The 13669-nt window shown below is 36.7% G+C and overlaps 1 non-coding gene across 1 annotated transcript; it reads right to left on the bottom strand.

Moving 5' to 3' along the window:
• Positions 1-5237: 5237 nt before the first annotated feature.
• On the bottom strand, positions 5238-5340 carry LOC117284821. The gene has a single exon (XR_004515899.1). It is a non-coding gene; the product is annotated as a U6 spliceosomal RNA (small nuclear RNA).
• Positions 5341-13669: the final 8329 nt, after the last annotated feature.

Genomic DNA, 13669 nt, shown 5'->3' with positions numbered 1-13669 from the left:
TTGTTGTTGTTGTTGTTTCTGTTGTTTGATAGCAGTGATTGAATTTAAGGCCTTGTACTTGTAAGGCAGACAGTAGCACTACTGAGCTAAATCCCTGACCCTGTAAAACACTATATTAACAGGGGAAGGACAAAAACTATGTGATCCTCTTAATAGATGCAGAAAAAGTATTTGACAAGGTCCAACACTCATTCATAATAAAACCCTACAGATAATTGGTACAGATGGTTTTTATCTCAATCTGATAAAAGGCATCTATGATAAAACAACAGCCAACATCATACTAAGTGGACAAAACTGAGACCTTTCATTCTAAAGTGAGGAACAAGATAAGGATGTCCACTGTCACCATTCTTGTTCAATATAGTTCTAGAAACACTAGCCATAGCAATTAGACAAGAGAAAGAAATAAAAGGCATAAGGATAGAGAAGAAAGAATTTAAATTATCATTATTTGTAGATGGCATGCTACTCTACATTGAACACCCTAAAAACTCCACCAAAAGAGTTTTATATTTGATAAGCAAATTCAATGGCATGGCTGGATACAAAGTCAGCACTAAAAGGTCAATAGCCTTCCTTTACATGAATAACAGAGTCATGAAGAGGGAAATTAGAGAAACAATCTCTTTCACAATAGCATCCCATAAAAATGAAATACCTAGGAATTAATCTAACAAAGGAAGAAGAATATCTCTACATTGAAAGCTACAGTACATTGTAAAAGGAGATTGAAGAGGATATCAGAAAATGGAAAGATATCCCTTGTTATTGGATAGGAAGAAACAATGGCCACATTTCCAAAATTGTTATACAGATTCAATGCAATCCCAATTGAAATCCCAACATAATATCTCACAGAAGTAGAAAAAATAATCCTAAAATTCAAATTGGAACCAGAAGGAACCTAGAATAGCAAAGGCAATTCTGGGCAACAAAGGCAGAGCATGGGGTATCACGATTCCTGACTTTGAAGTATACTACAAAGCTATGTGATAAGAACAGAATGGTAGTAGCAAAAGAAGAGACCTGAGGATTGATTGAACTGACTAGAAGATGCAGAAACAACTCAAGACATACTCAACCACTTTATCTTTGACAAAGGAGCCAAATGCCTTCACTGGAAGAAAAAATAGCTTCTTCAATAAATGGTGCTAGGAAAAACTAGACCCATATCTTTTACCATGCACTAACCTAAATTAAAAATAGATCAAAGATCTAAATACTAAAACAGAAACACTATATCAGCTGGAAAAGAAAATAGAACACTTGAAGTCATAGGAGCAGGCAAGGACTTCATGAATATAACCCAGACAGCATGGGAAATACTACAAAGAATCAACAACTGGGACCTCATTTTATTAAAAAACTTTTACACAGTAAGAGAAACCACTAGCAGAGTGAAGAGTCAACCCACACAGTGGGAAAAATTTTACCTACCAGCTATTCTGATTAAGAACTATTATCCAGAATATACAAAGAATTCAGATCCCCTAAATTTAAAGAGCCAATGTAAAAATGGGCATCTGAATAAAAAAGATGCTTCTCAGATGAAGAATTATAAATGGCAAATAAATATGTGAAAAAATGTTCAACATCACTGGTCATTTGTGTAATGCAAATTAAAACAATGTGGAGATTCCATCTCACTTCAGAAAGAATGGCTGCTATTAAAAAATCAACCAATAACAAATGTTGGATGAGCTGTGGGCAAAGAAGACCCCTTCTCCACTGTTGATGGGAGTGTAGACTGGTACAACCACTGTGGAAATTTCTCCAAAAACTAAAACTAAACATTCTATTTGACACAGCTATACTTCTTCTTGGTATCTTCCCAAAAGAATTAAAACATCATACCATAGTGATATATGCACACCTATGTTTATAGCAGCAGTTTGTATTAGCTAAATATTGGAAACAGCCCAAATGCTCATCTACTGATGAGTGGATAAAGAAGATTTGGGTTTTTTTTATACAATGGATTACTACTCTTCCATAAAGAAGGGTGTGCTTTAGACATTTATAGCTAAATTGATGGGCCTTCAGACCATACTCTTAAGTAAAATAAATCAGATACAGGTTTAGATACTGCATTGTTTCTCTAGTGTTGGATACCAAAGTGAAAATAAGGACTAAAATGTGTAATGGATGTTGGGAAATGAGAACAAAGCACTCAAATGGGAAGGGGAACAGGAAGGAAGGAGGGAGAAAAGGTAGGGAAAAGAAAAAAATTAAAATAGAAGGAAAAATGGGAACAAAGCTTTGGTATACAGGGAGGGGTGGGGGAATGAGAGGAGAATGAGATAAAATAAAAATAAAATTTATTTCTTTAAATAAGAAAATCCACTCCATTCCACTTATTTTGATAGGGTTGACAAATGACTATTTGATACTGGTAACTCCCTCTTTCCTCTAAATCTCTTTCCTTCTTTTCTGAAATTAACCATCTGCAGTTTTCCCCTAGATTCCAAGGTAACTTTCCTTGGTTATGGTCAGTTAGAACATGTCCCAAGTTGGAAGGGATTAGAGTCATTGCCACAGCTCTTTATGCCAAATTTGAGCAATGAAAGAAATTTATGAAGAGTAGCTCTTAGGTTGAGTTTAGAGATCATTGTCAAGTCTAATCTTGCCTATTTTTTAATCAGCACCCTGAAACATTAAAACTTTGTAACAAGTAGCTGCAAAGGTTTTTAGCTTATATAAAATGAGCCAATAAATGAGAGGCAAATCCAGTCTCTACAGTAGACTTGAACTAAGAAACACGGTGACCAGTTTTATTTAAGAAAGACAATGTTTCTATGAAGCAAACTTACTTCTGCCAGAAACGTTTAGCAATATGAATTACCATTTGGGAAAAATTTACTAATGATATGGCCAAAAATTACAGTTTAGTAATACCTTTAGGGTTTCTCAGGTACACATACAGAACTATAAGTGATTTAAAATGAAATATGGAAAAAGTAATGTGTATTTTACCAAATAAGAATATATAATTTAGATTGACTGTTTTTTCTCTGTTGCAAGAAAACTCAGGTAATTGTAGTTTATGTAGAACAAAACCTCAAACAGATATCTAAGCAGATACAAACCTTTTAATGATATAATTTAAAAATTATTTTTTATCTTTAACAAGACAGTAGAGAACACAAGACAAATCAAATAATAGTCTTATGTACAACAAAATTCAAAGAGATAGCTTAGGAGATATGAACTTCTTAACACAGTTAAAAAATTTAACCATTTAATTTTAACACAATAGTACAGAAGAGGAGAGAAAATAACATGAAAGTGGTTTATGTAGAATAAACCCTTATATCTAAGTAGATACGAACTTCTTAACACTCAATTAAAACATTGTAACCATTTAATCATAATAAGACAGCAGAGAACACCACAGGTTATTTTAACAAATTTAAAACCTCTTTCTACTGCATTTCTCACTGTCAATCTTTCCCTTTCATTTTTACAGAGCGCAAAATGCAGTGGCACTATGATAGACAGCTAAGTTAGATAAAAAAATACAATAGGCAGTGAAGCATGGCTGAGCTCTCCAAAGAGTCAAGGCAAAAGGTGCAAACATACTACAACTGTGACCATAAACATACTACAACGGAGGACAAAAAGACCAGGCCTACATTCTTTCTCAAGGAATGAGATAAGTGACAACACCTGGTCTGGTAAAATCTAGCTAGGCATCCATCAACTCAGTGACCAAGACTTCCAGTTCACCTACCTGAGACATTCTTTGTTCTTTCCATGTACTCTTGCTTCATGACTTGCTTCCTTGTTGGATCAGTATTACCTAAGTGATTTTCCTTGTAACATTATTGGTCAATCATAGCTGTTACCCATGTGGGTTTTGCTCTATGAAAGTTCCCTGTAAAGTGGAGTCCCTAACTACCCACTCAGGACTCCTTCAGTCCCTCTTAGACAGAAGCTATTTTTCTTTTAATAAATTCATCCTACTCTTAACCTCCATAGTTCCTTGAATTCATTCTTTGATTTTAGAGAACACAACCTCAGTGTATCAAACATCTAACAGGTTGGGAGATATAATATTTTATATTTCATCTCCTACATCAGGACTTCTATTTTCTGCTGAATCGGAATGAAACCTGGAAATTTTGGAATGGAAAGTTTTGACCTCATGGTGTATGTAATTCTTTGTATTCCTTTCTTAGGGAAGGGTAGTTGGAACCTTGCTCCTGCTAGTCAATTTGGACACTTGCTTAAATCCTTTTTGTATATACAGTATAATGTACTTAAATCCCACTACTATAATTATTGGTATTACTCCTGATTTTGAGGTTTCAAGGACAATCTTAATCTCAGGTGGAACCCAAAGCTCTTGAAGGAAGGTTAAGAGAGATTTTAGCATGGTGACTAATGTTCAAAACTTTGTTGAGATTTTTCCTCCAAAATCTTCTGAGTGTATAGGGAATCAAATAAGGGGTATAGAAAATATTTTCTTGATTTCATGCCAATTTAGGATTGGATGGCTAAACTGTAGTCAATGTTTCAATTATTCCTTTTAGAGTATTACCTAATCAGAAGTCAACATAAGGCAACACAAGAAAATTTCACAGCTTCATAACTTATTTTAGTTTTTTTTTTTGCTTTCCTTTAAATAAATATCTAAGATCTTGTACTGGCCTACAGAACCAGGTAGGATATGAAGAGAGGCCAGAAATGTTTTTCTCTGGAGGGGCTTGCTTGATGACGTAGTGATGGATCCAAGACTTTATTCCTTTGAGCTTTAAGGAGATGTGGGTTGTCAACATCACATCATATGGGCCTTTCCCCTTTTCAGCCAGCTGGTAATTAGGCCACTGGGTTTTTCAGGCTTTCAGCAATACTTTATCTTCAAGGTGGAAGTGTGCAAACCTGAAAACAGTAAATAGATGCAAAGCAATTAATATTCAACTTAATTGTTGTACATACTGCTTATTTCGAGCTTATTTTTCTAAATCAAAGTGTAGAGCTCCTACTATAGAGGTTAGAAAGGATTTTCCATATATAATTTCAAAAGGGATTAATTAAGCCCACTTCAGGGTGCTAGTCTATTTGGAGCAGAGGAATAGTCAAGACCTTTTCCACTTTAACTGAGTCTCTCCATAGAGCTTAGCCAGTGCATTTCTTCAAAGTTATGGCTCATCTTTTCTGTATTTTCTGTGGACTATAATCTCCATGATGAAAGAAGTTTTCAATTTATCTGAAAATTCTGCTCACCTGTTTTTTAAAATATTTAATGCTTCATGAATTTGTATGTCATCCTTGAACAGGAGCCATGCTAATCATCTCTGTATCATTCCAATTTTAGTATTTTTGTTGCCAAAGCGAGCACTTCTGCTCACCTTTTGAGTGATTTCAGAAACAATGACTCATTGTCACTTTGAATAGAGCCTGGTCTTCCAAACCTGAGAATAATTTCTTTAAACAGAAATTTTAAATTACTTCTATTGCTTTCTCAGTTCTAGTAGGGTATGCCTCTACCCACCAAGAGACAATGTCTACAAATACTAATAAAAACATAAAATTATCTGATTTTTTTTTGCATCTGAGTGTAGTCTATTTGCCAATCTTCAAAGTGGCATAGCTCATTTTTTTGTACTCCTCTCTGAGGTGGGTTGCATCCAGTTCTAGAATTATTCTTAGCACACAAATGGCATCTTATGTAATCTTTTGACTAAATATTTTAAGATGTGACCCTTTTAGGAAATGCCATATAATGTCTGTCAGTGCATGTCAATCTTAATATGTCCCCTCATGTAGGTGCTTTAAATCTGGAAACACCAGGGCTTCAGGGAGTAAGGTCATCTCATGCCCATTAAGTTTCCATAGTGAGTTTGAGTCCATGTTAGTCAAACTGCATTCTTGAGCTCATTTCTCATCCTGTTCTGTGTAATGAGGTTAGAACTAAGTCAGGTCCAAGTGAAATAAAAGAGCTCTGATGAGCTGTTTGTCTCTAGCAGTCTGTTTTACAGCTCTGTCTGTCTTCTGATTAGCTTTTGCCACATGGGAATTTGCCTTTTGATGCCCTGGGCAGTACATATTGGTCACTAGAGTTGTTAAGGCAAATCCCTGAGCAGAGCAAATATTTCCATTGCATATTTTTCCATTGGATATTTGATGTTATTATTTCCTGAAGTTAAAAACCCTTTATCTTTATAGATAGCACCATGTATTTGTACTATAATAAAAGCATACTTGGAATCAGTATAGATATTTACTTGTTTTCCTTGTGACACATATAAGGCTCTAGTGAATGCAGTTAACTTGGCCTTTTGTGCAGAGGTACTGCTGAGGAGGGTGTGGATTTCGATGACCTTGTGCAGCATCACCACAGCATGCCCAGCTCATCATCGTCCTTCCTCTATGAAACAACTGCCATCTGCCTATAGTTTCCAGTCATAACCTGCCTATCATTGATTTTACAGTTCTTGCCTGCTGGAATAAATTGTCAAGAATTACAAAGCAGTCAGGTTCCAAATTAGAGCTATTTTCTGTTGTGAGCTAGGTGGCTGGATTTAGGACTGTGGTCATTTGTAAAGTAACATTTGTGTTATGTAATAGGATGGCCTAATATTTGCTTATTCATACTGCTGTCAACCAATATTCTCCTTTCTGGTCTTATAAAGCCAACACTTTGTGAGGTACAAACAAAGAAACAGACTGTCCTGAAGTGAAACTTTGTGGCTCCTATAAAATATCAGAGGTGCCTATAACTGCAGGGTGGCCATCCTTTAGCTGCCTGTTCCAATTTTTTTTTGAGAAATAAGCTATAGATTGGTGGGATCCAAGCATCTGAATGAGTACTCCCAGTTCCACTGATACAGGAGAATATAGCTTGTAACCTCCTACATGTTAGATGTGTTGTTTGTGTCCCTTGAAATCAAAGAATAAATTATAAGGAACAATGGAGGTTAAGAGTAGGAAAGATCTATTGAGAGATGGAGGAGAAGTCCTAAAAGTGGGTTGCTACACGAGTCATTTCTCCAAGAATGTTTTATAAAGCAAAATCATAAGGTGAGTACAAAATCATGGGGAAGGTACAATGTGGGTCAAGCTATAATCAACCAATAAAAATTACAAGTATAGCTGCTTAGCTAAAATTGATTCAGTAGGGAAGTGGGTCATGTAGCAAGGGTACATTTTTGGAAAGAGATGGGTCCAGATGCTCTGGTCACCCATGTGGGGGACTGATGCCTGTCTGGATTTTATAGGTGATGCCAATTATACTATAATCTCTAGTTATTGCTTATCCCTCAGAGAGGCATGTAGGCTGGCCTTCACGTGACGTACTTCCAGCCACAGTTGTGATGCACTTTCATCTTTTGTACTGATTCACTTGAAGGTCTAGCCCTGTCTGACTGTTTATTAATTTTTACCTAATTTAGCTGTCTATAATATCATGCCCCTCATGTATATACAATCTAAAGGCCTCTGAGGGTTAGGCAAACTAAGGACTGTTGCCAAGGTCAATGTATCTTGAATAGTGTCAAAGGCTTGCTGGCATTCAGCAGCCAAATATGAAGGCTCTAAATCTAGCTGTTTTAAAGCTTCACAAAGGAGTTTGACAGTAAGGCCAAAATTACAAACCCAAATTTGGCAAATACCTGCCATTCCTAGAAATGCTTGAAGTTGTTTACTATTTGGTAATTGCTTGTTTCCAACTGGACACTAAGCCCCATTTTCCATCCTTTAATTGGAAACCGAGGTAATTCATTTGCTGTTCATAAATCTGAACTGTATGGGGAGGCACTTTATACATAGTTTGCTAGATGATTAAGCACGATGATTGTGTTAGGTAGACTTCTTTCATAATCTGAATTTGCTATTAGCAAATCGTCAACATATTGCAGCAAGATCCCTGTTTTAATTGCAGAATTCTGAACTCTTTGGCTAAAATCTCACTAAAAATGTTGGGGAAATTCTTAAAGCCCTAGGCAATATAGTCCAGGCGTATTGGAAGGTAGCTTCTGATATAGATTACTGCCATTCAAATGCAAATGGAAGTTGAGCTTTGTTTTCCAGTGGAATGCAAAATAAGGCACCTTTAAGAGCCAATTCTGAAAACCATAATAATCTCCAGGTAAGACAGAAAATACAGTAGGAGGATTTGGTATTGTAGGATGAATATCCTGTGCAATTTCATTAATAACTCTCAAATCCTGAAAAACATGTATGAATTAGTATGAAGATTTTTAACTGGCAGAGTTAGAATATTGTAGGGTGACCTACAAGGATGAATTAGTTCATACTTAAGAAACATCTGCAACACTGGTTTTCAAACCTCCTTTTAGAGGGGGTATTGTGCTTGCTTTGGCAGCACTTATACTAGAGGGGGTATTGTTTCTTCTGAGGTGTAATAATTCCTTCTTTCAATTTAACCTTTACTGGTTGTACATTCAATGCTAGACCTGGGGTCCCATCTGCCCACACATTTTTACTCACATTCTTGTATATCTCAGAGGGAAAGAGTTCTTCTGTTTTCTTTTCAGGGTGTATGACCAGCATTTGTAATCTTAAGGCTTGCTCTGGTGAGACCTTCCAGAGAAGGTGTCACCTTTTAAAAGAGAAAGTCATTTGAACATTTAACTTAACTTGCATAACAAATCTTATCCCAGAAATGGAAGTGGGCATTTGGGAAAGTAGAGAATGCTGTTTTCACCTTAAATCCCCTAGTTTACACTCCATAGGTTGGAGGAAGGGCCTTTGTTGCCTTTTCTATATTGCACTTGTGATAACACAGTCTTTTTGGTACTTTGAGTACTTCAAGTATTAAGAACAGAATACCTAATGCCTATAATCCACTAAGAAACCCATCATCTTGATATAGGGGACATAGATGTTACTTCAAAACCTTCTAGATATCTGAAATGCAAGTTCGTGTTCTCTAAAATCAAAGAATGAATTCTAGGAACAATGGACGTTAAGAATAGGAAAAATTTATTGAGAGAAAGAAAGCTTCAGTCTAAGAGAAACAGAAGGCTGTCTGGAAAATGGGTTCCTGTCCACTCCACTTTTCTAAGATGTTTTATACAACAAAGCCATGAGGTGAGGTGGGTACAAAATGGGACAAAACTATAAGACCAAATGGAAATTCACAAGGTGGGCATGAAGTGGGATAAAACCATGAGCAACCAATAAGACTACAAGTACAGTCACCCAGGTGATATTCATTAAATGGGCATCAAATGGGACAGCAGGTCATATAGCAAGTGTATAAGGATTTTCAGTAGCTGTTGGGGTCAGGGATATTTCCTAGAAAGGCTGGGTTAAGACCTAAGGCCCCCCACTCATGTGATCAATACCTATTTAGAATATCAGTCACTGCTACTAACCCCCAGGGGAAGCACAAAGATATAGTCTCTCTGCTTTTACGCTTCTGGCCTTCAGTGAATGTGTCTTTATTGTGCTGTCTGTTGGCGCCTTGACTGTTTTCCATGTTACCTCCTTCTGGGCTGGTCCTGTCTAACTGCCTACAAGATATCTAATTAAGTTGCCTATCTGCAAAAATCTGATTCCCCACTGTCAGTTGTACTGAAGGCTCTTGGGAAATTACAATTGGCCATGAAAAATCACAAAGAGCCCCTGAACTTCATTTATCATCTGAATCACAGTATTGCTTCATCTGCCTACATACTTTTTCTTCTTCTTCCTTCTTATGTTCTTTCTTTACTTTCAGACATTCATTCTTCCAGCGCCCTTCTTTCCTGAAATATGTACATTGGTCCTTCCCAAGATGTTCTCTGCTATTGTTTGAGCCATGTCCTTTCCCTTCCTTATGTTATGCCCCACAGAAACCACAAAGACTGTAGCTTGCTTCACTTTTTTGTTTCTTTCATATTATATATATTTAAAGGCAATATCTGCTAATTAGGATGGATTTATTTCTATAGCCTCATGTAATTTCTGAAGCTTTTCATGAATATCAGGGGCACTTTGACCTATAAAGGTCATGTTAATCATTACCATATTCTTGGCCGCTTCTAGATCCATATCTGCATATTTTTGATATGTCTGGTAAATTCTTTCTAGAAATTCAGAGAGGTACTCATCTGCCTTCTGTTGAAGTTCCTTCACTTTATCCAAGCTTCTTAGTTTAGGTGCTCTTTTCCTAAATCCTGTCAGAATGTACTGTTTATAATGGTCTAATAGTTATCTCTCCATTGTTTGGATCTTAATCAGGATCTACTAAAGGAACAGCCCTTAATAGGATCAGGGTTATTTACAGGACTTTCGTGGTGGATGTGCTACTCCTCTTTTCTTCATGGCTTTGTCTATCACTAGCCTTTTCTGTTCTGCATTCAGTAAAATATTCAGAAGATTTTGGATAACAGCCCAAATGTCAATCATTTACTGTGTATCATCTGTATGGAATGGATTAAAACTCTTCCAATTTAACACATCAGATTTTAAAATGGGCTATAAAGGCAGTAATACCCTTCTGACAGAAGGGGGCCCAGAAAGTGGGTTGCTCACCCACCCCACTTCTCAAAGCTATTTTATTGAGCAAAGCCACAAGGTAAGGCAGGTTCAAGATGGGACAAAACTACAGTCAACTAATAAGATTATAAGTATAGTCCCTTATGTAATATTGATCCAATGGGAAATCACAAGGTGGGTATGAGGTGGGACAAAACTAGGGGCAACCAATAAAATTATAACAAGTATAGTAGCCTAGGTAGTCAATACTACTACCTAGATGGGGGAAGCAAGTCACATAGCAAGCATATATGGAATAAATAAGGATATCTAGGAAGGAAGGGGCAAGGAAAGTTCAGTCTCTACCCAAGATGATTGATGCCTAGTTAGAATATCAATCACTGCTATTTTTCTCTAGGGGAAGCATATGAGTGCAGTACTTTGGCTTTATCTTGAAACCTGGTCTCCAGTGAATGAGCATCACAATTGTCTTCAGTGCTGAGGGTTTAGAATTACCTAATTGCCTTCTAATATTTTTAAACTAGCTTAATTATCTACAATATTATGCCCCATATCACTTGTACTAATTTAAAAAATTACATAGTGACCTTATTTTCCAATCACATTTTGTATATATTACAATGCATCCTGTGCACATGGCCATACACTCATGCATTGACCAATTTTCCCATCATATGGCATGTTCCTGTAAGTCTCCATTTTATGTGAGGTCTACGGAAAATCAGGGAGCATACTGTTATTGTTGAATGGGCCAATAGCAGTCCAGATTTCTGTGTATGATGAGGAAAGAATGTACACTTAGCAGTAAGTGTTAAGTAGCTGTGTTTATTAAAGATCAAGAGACAGGTAGCAATAGCAACAGGAAAAGGGGAAAAGAGAAAAGGAGGGTGCCTATAACACAGGCTTTCAGAATTTAAAGGCCAGACATCTCTGACCTTTGATGACTCTCACTCCATCTTCCTTGGTGCCAATGCTCAGCTGCCTAGGACACAGACATCTCTTAGGCATTTGTTATTTCATTTTGTACCTCTTAGGATAGTGAAAGCAGGAATAGCCATTGGTTGCTGTTTAGGATTAGATGAGGGAAAGGAGTGACACACTCAACTCTGTTGTTTTGAATTATACTAATACTGCTGTGTTTTTTCTATCATTTCATAACCTGTTTTCAAAAAGTTTTAACCTCCAGCTAAAAACTCGTATTAGCAGTTATTTGCACCTATCTTACCAAGAGTACCCAGTGATCTGGGCTACAATACCAAGGATAAGGGAATAATATTCAATCTTGTGAGAAGCATGGTAACAGGTATAAAAATCTTATGAAAAAAGTACAACATAAATCGTAACATGATGGGAAGGCCAGAAGGTAAGATCACAATTTGAGCACAAGCCTGGGGAACACAGGGAAGACCCTGGGAGTGGTGGGGTCCTCTGTTGATGCATTTAATTTCAAGGGCCCTGGGCTCAATTCCCAATAACAGGGGACCAAACCAAACCAAACACCCCTAGCGTGCAGTAATGGATAAAATCTCCATAATATAGAATAAGAGGAACTCTTTCAAAGGTATTTAATAAATTCAAAACTACAACATTAAAAGAAGGAAATAAAACTACCAGTTAGAAAGCAAATAAAACAAAAGCCCAAGCCACTACATAGAAGCATTAGTGATTTTTTTTTTTGGTTCTGGGCATCAAACCCAGGACCTTGAGTTTGTGAGGCAGGTGGTGGCACCACTGAACTAAATCCATGGCCCCATTAGTGATTATTTTGAAGTATTGGATTTGGAATGAAATATTCCTTCATCTTCATATTTTCTTAGTTTTCAACACTTATTCAGCATCATGAGATTTGTTTAAGGAACAACAACAACCAGGAAAATACATCTATCTTTGCATGATTCCTAGAAATGACCTTCCCATATGGTAGGAGAAAGGAATCTCTTCCCCATCTTTGATCTGATTACTTCCCCTAAATTTTGTAGGGCAGAGCACAGAAGCAACATTTCACTAAATAAGCTGAGGCTGTGATTATCTGCAAACTGGTGAATTTTGCATAGTCCTGATAGACATCTATATTTTCCGAGTCAACCCTAATTCTTTGACACCTGCCCACTCAACTGCCAGGCTACAACAGAAGGTTCCAATTGCTAGGCTGTCTTCCAGGGCCAGGTAGGACTCAGAGTCCTAGAAGCCCAAGCAATTGCAAATCGACTTCCAGGGAACCTTCACTAGGCAATAGAATGTATGAAGCTGCAGTAGAGTGAAGTCTCTTTATTCCTTCTGTTTTACTCTTTTCTACTTTACTCATGTCTCTCCGTGGAATACTCTGGGTCTAAGGAGCAGAAATTGGGACCAAAGTGGCCATCTGTTTTGGTTTTTCTTCTCCCATTGAAATTTTGTCATTCAGTGGCAGTATAAGGCCACAAATGGGTGCAACTCTCTTCTTCCCCGTTTTGCAAAAAACAAACAAAAACCCCAAAACCAAACAACTACACTCCTCACTGAAAACACTTATTTCCTTCTCTGCTGTAACACAGCTCTTCCATTACAGCCTTTTAGCACCCCATTCTATTAAACTTAAACCTCTATGCCAGTGATAGCTAACCTTTCATAGCTTTCTATGATGCAAACAGCCAACCAAAGCTCATGTGCCTTGGCAGCACAGCCAATCAAATGGACAGAAAAGTAACTGTAAAGAATATCTTTAAGGTTAGTTTCTTTGATTATGAGCAGATTTCTACTTTATTGTATACGTAATTTATGAGGCCTTGGAGCCAGACTCTCATGGCATCTTTTAGCCCTTTCCTGTTTCATTGTTCATTAAGGAATTTCATGATGCTGAGTGTGTAGAGAGCTCAGAAAATATAAATGAGAGATAAATTTTATGCTAACTGTAGTACATAGAAAAAATGACTAGTATTTTCAGGCATCATTAGTCTTGCCTAAGCAGAGAAAACGTTCTCAATGTGGAAATGAGTAGGGAGAGGGGCAGGAAGAGATAGATAAGTCAATCAGCATGATTGAATCATTATATACACATTAACAATATATGTACCCATACTCATTATATTTATGCCATGAATATGAATAATCATTATCTGTTAAGAAAAATGAATCCACATTAATATAAATATATATATATATTAAAATTTTTTTTTCCTCATTGAGTTTATTGGTACATTTTAGGTATACAGTACAGTTACATTCATTATTGGGATCTTGT

This window comes from Fukomys damarensis, unplaced genomic scaffold (genome assembly GCF_012274545.1).
Source record: "Fukomys damarensis isolate Sample0158 unplaced genomic scaffold, DMR_v1.0_HiC HiC_scaffold_39, whole genome shotgun sequence".
NCBI classification, from domain to species: domain Eukaryota; kingdom Metazoa; phylum Chordata; class Mammalia; order Rodentia; family Bathyergidae; genus Fukomys; species Fukomys damarensis.
The sequence above is the reverse complement of the archived record's forward strand: the minus strand, read 5'-3'. Positions and strand labels throughout refer to the sequence as shown.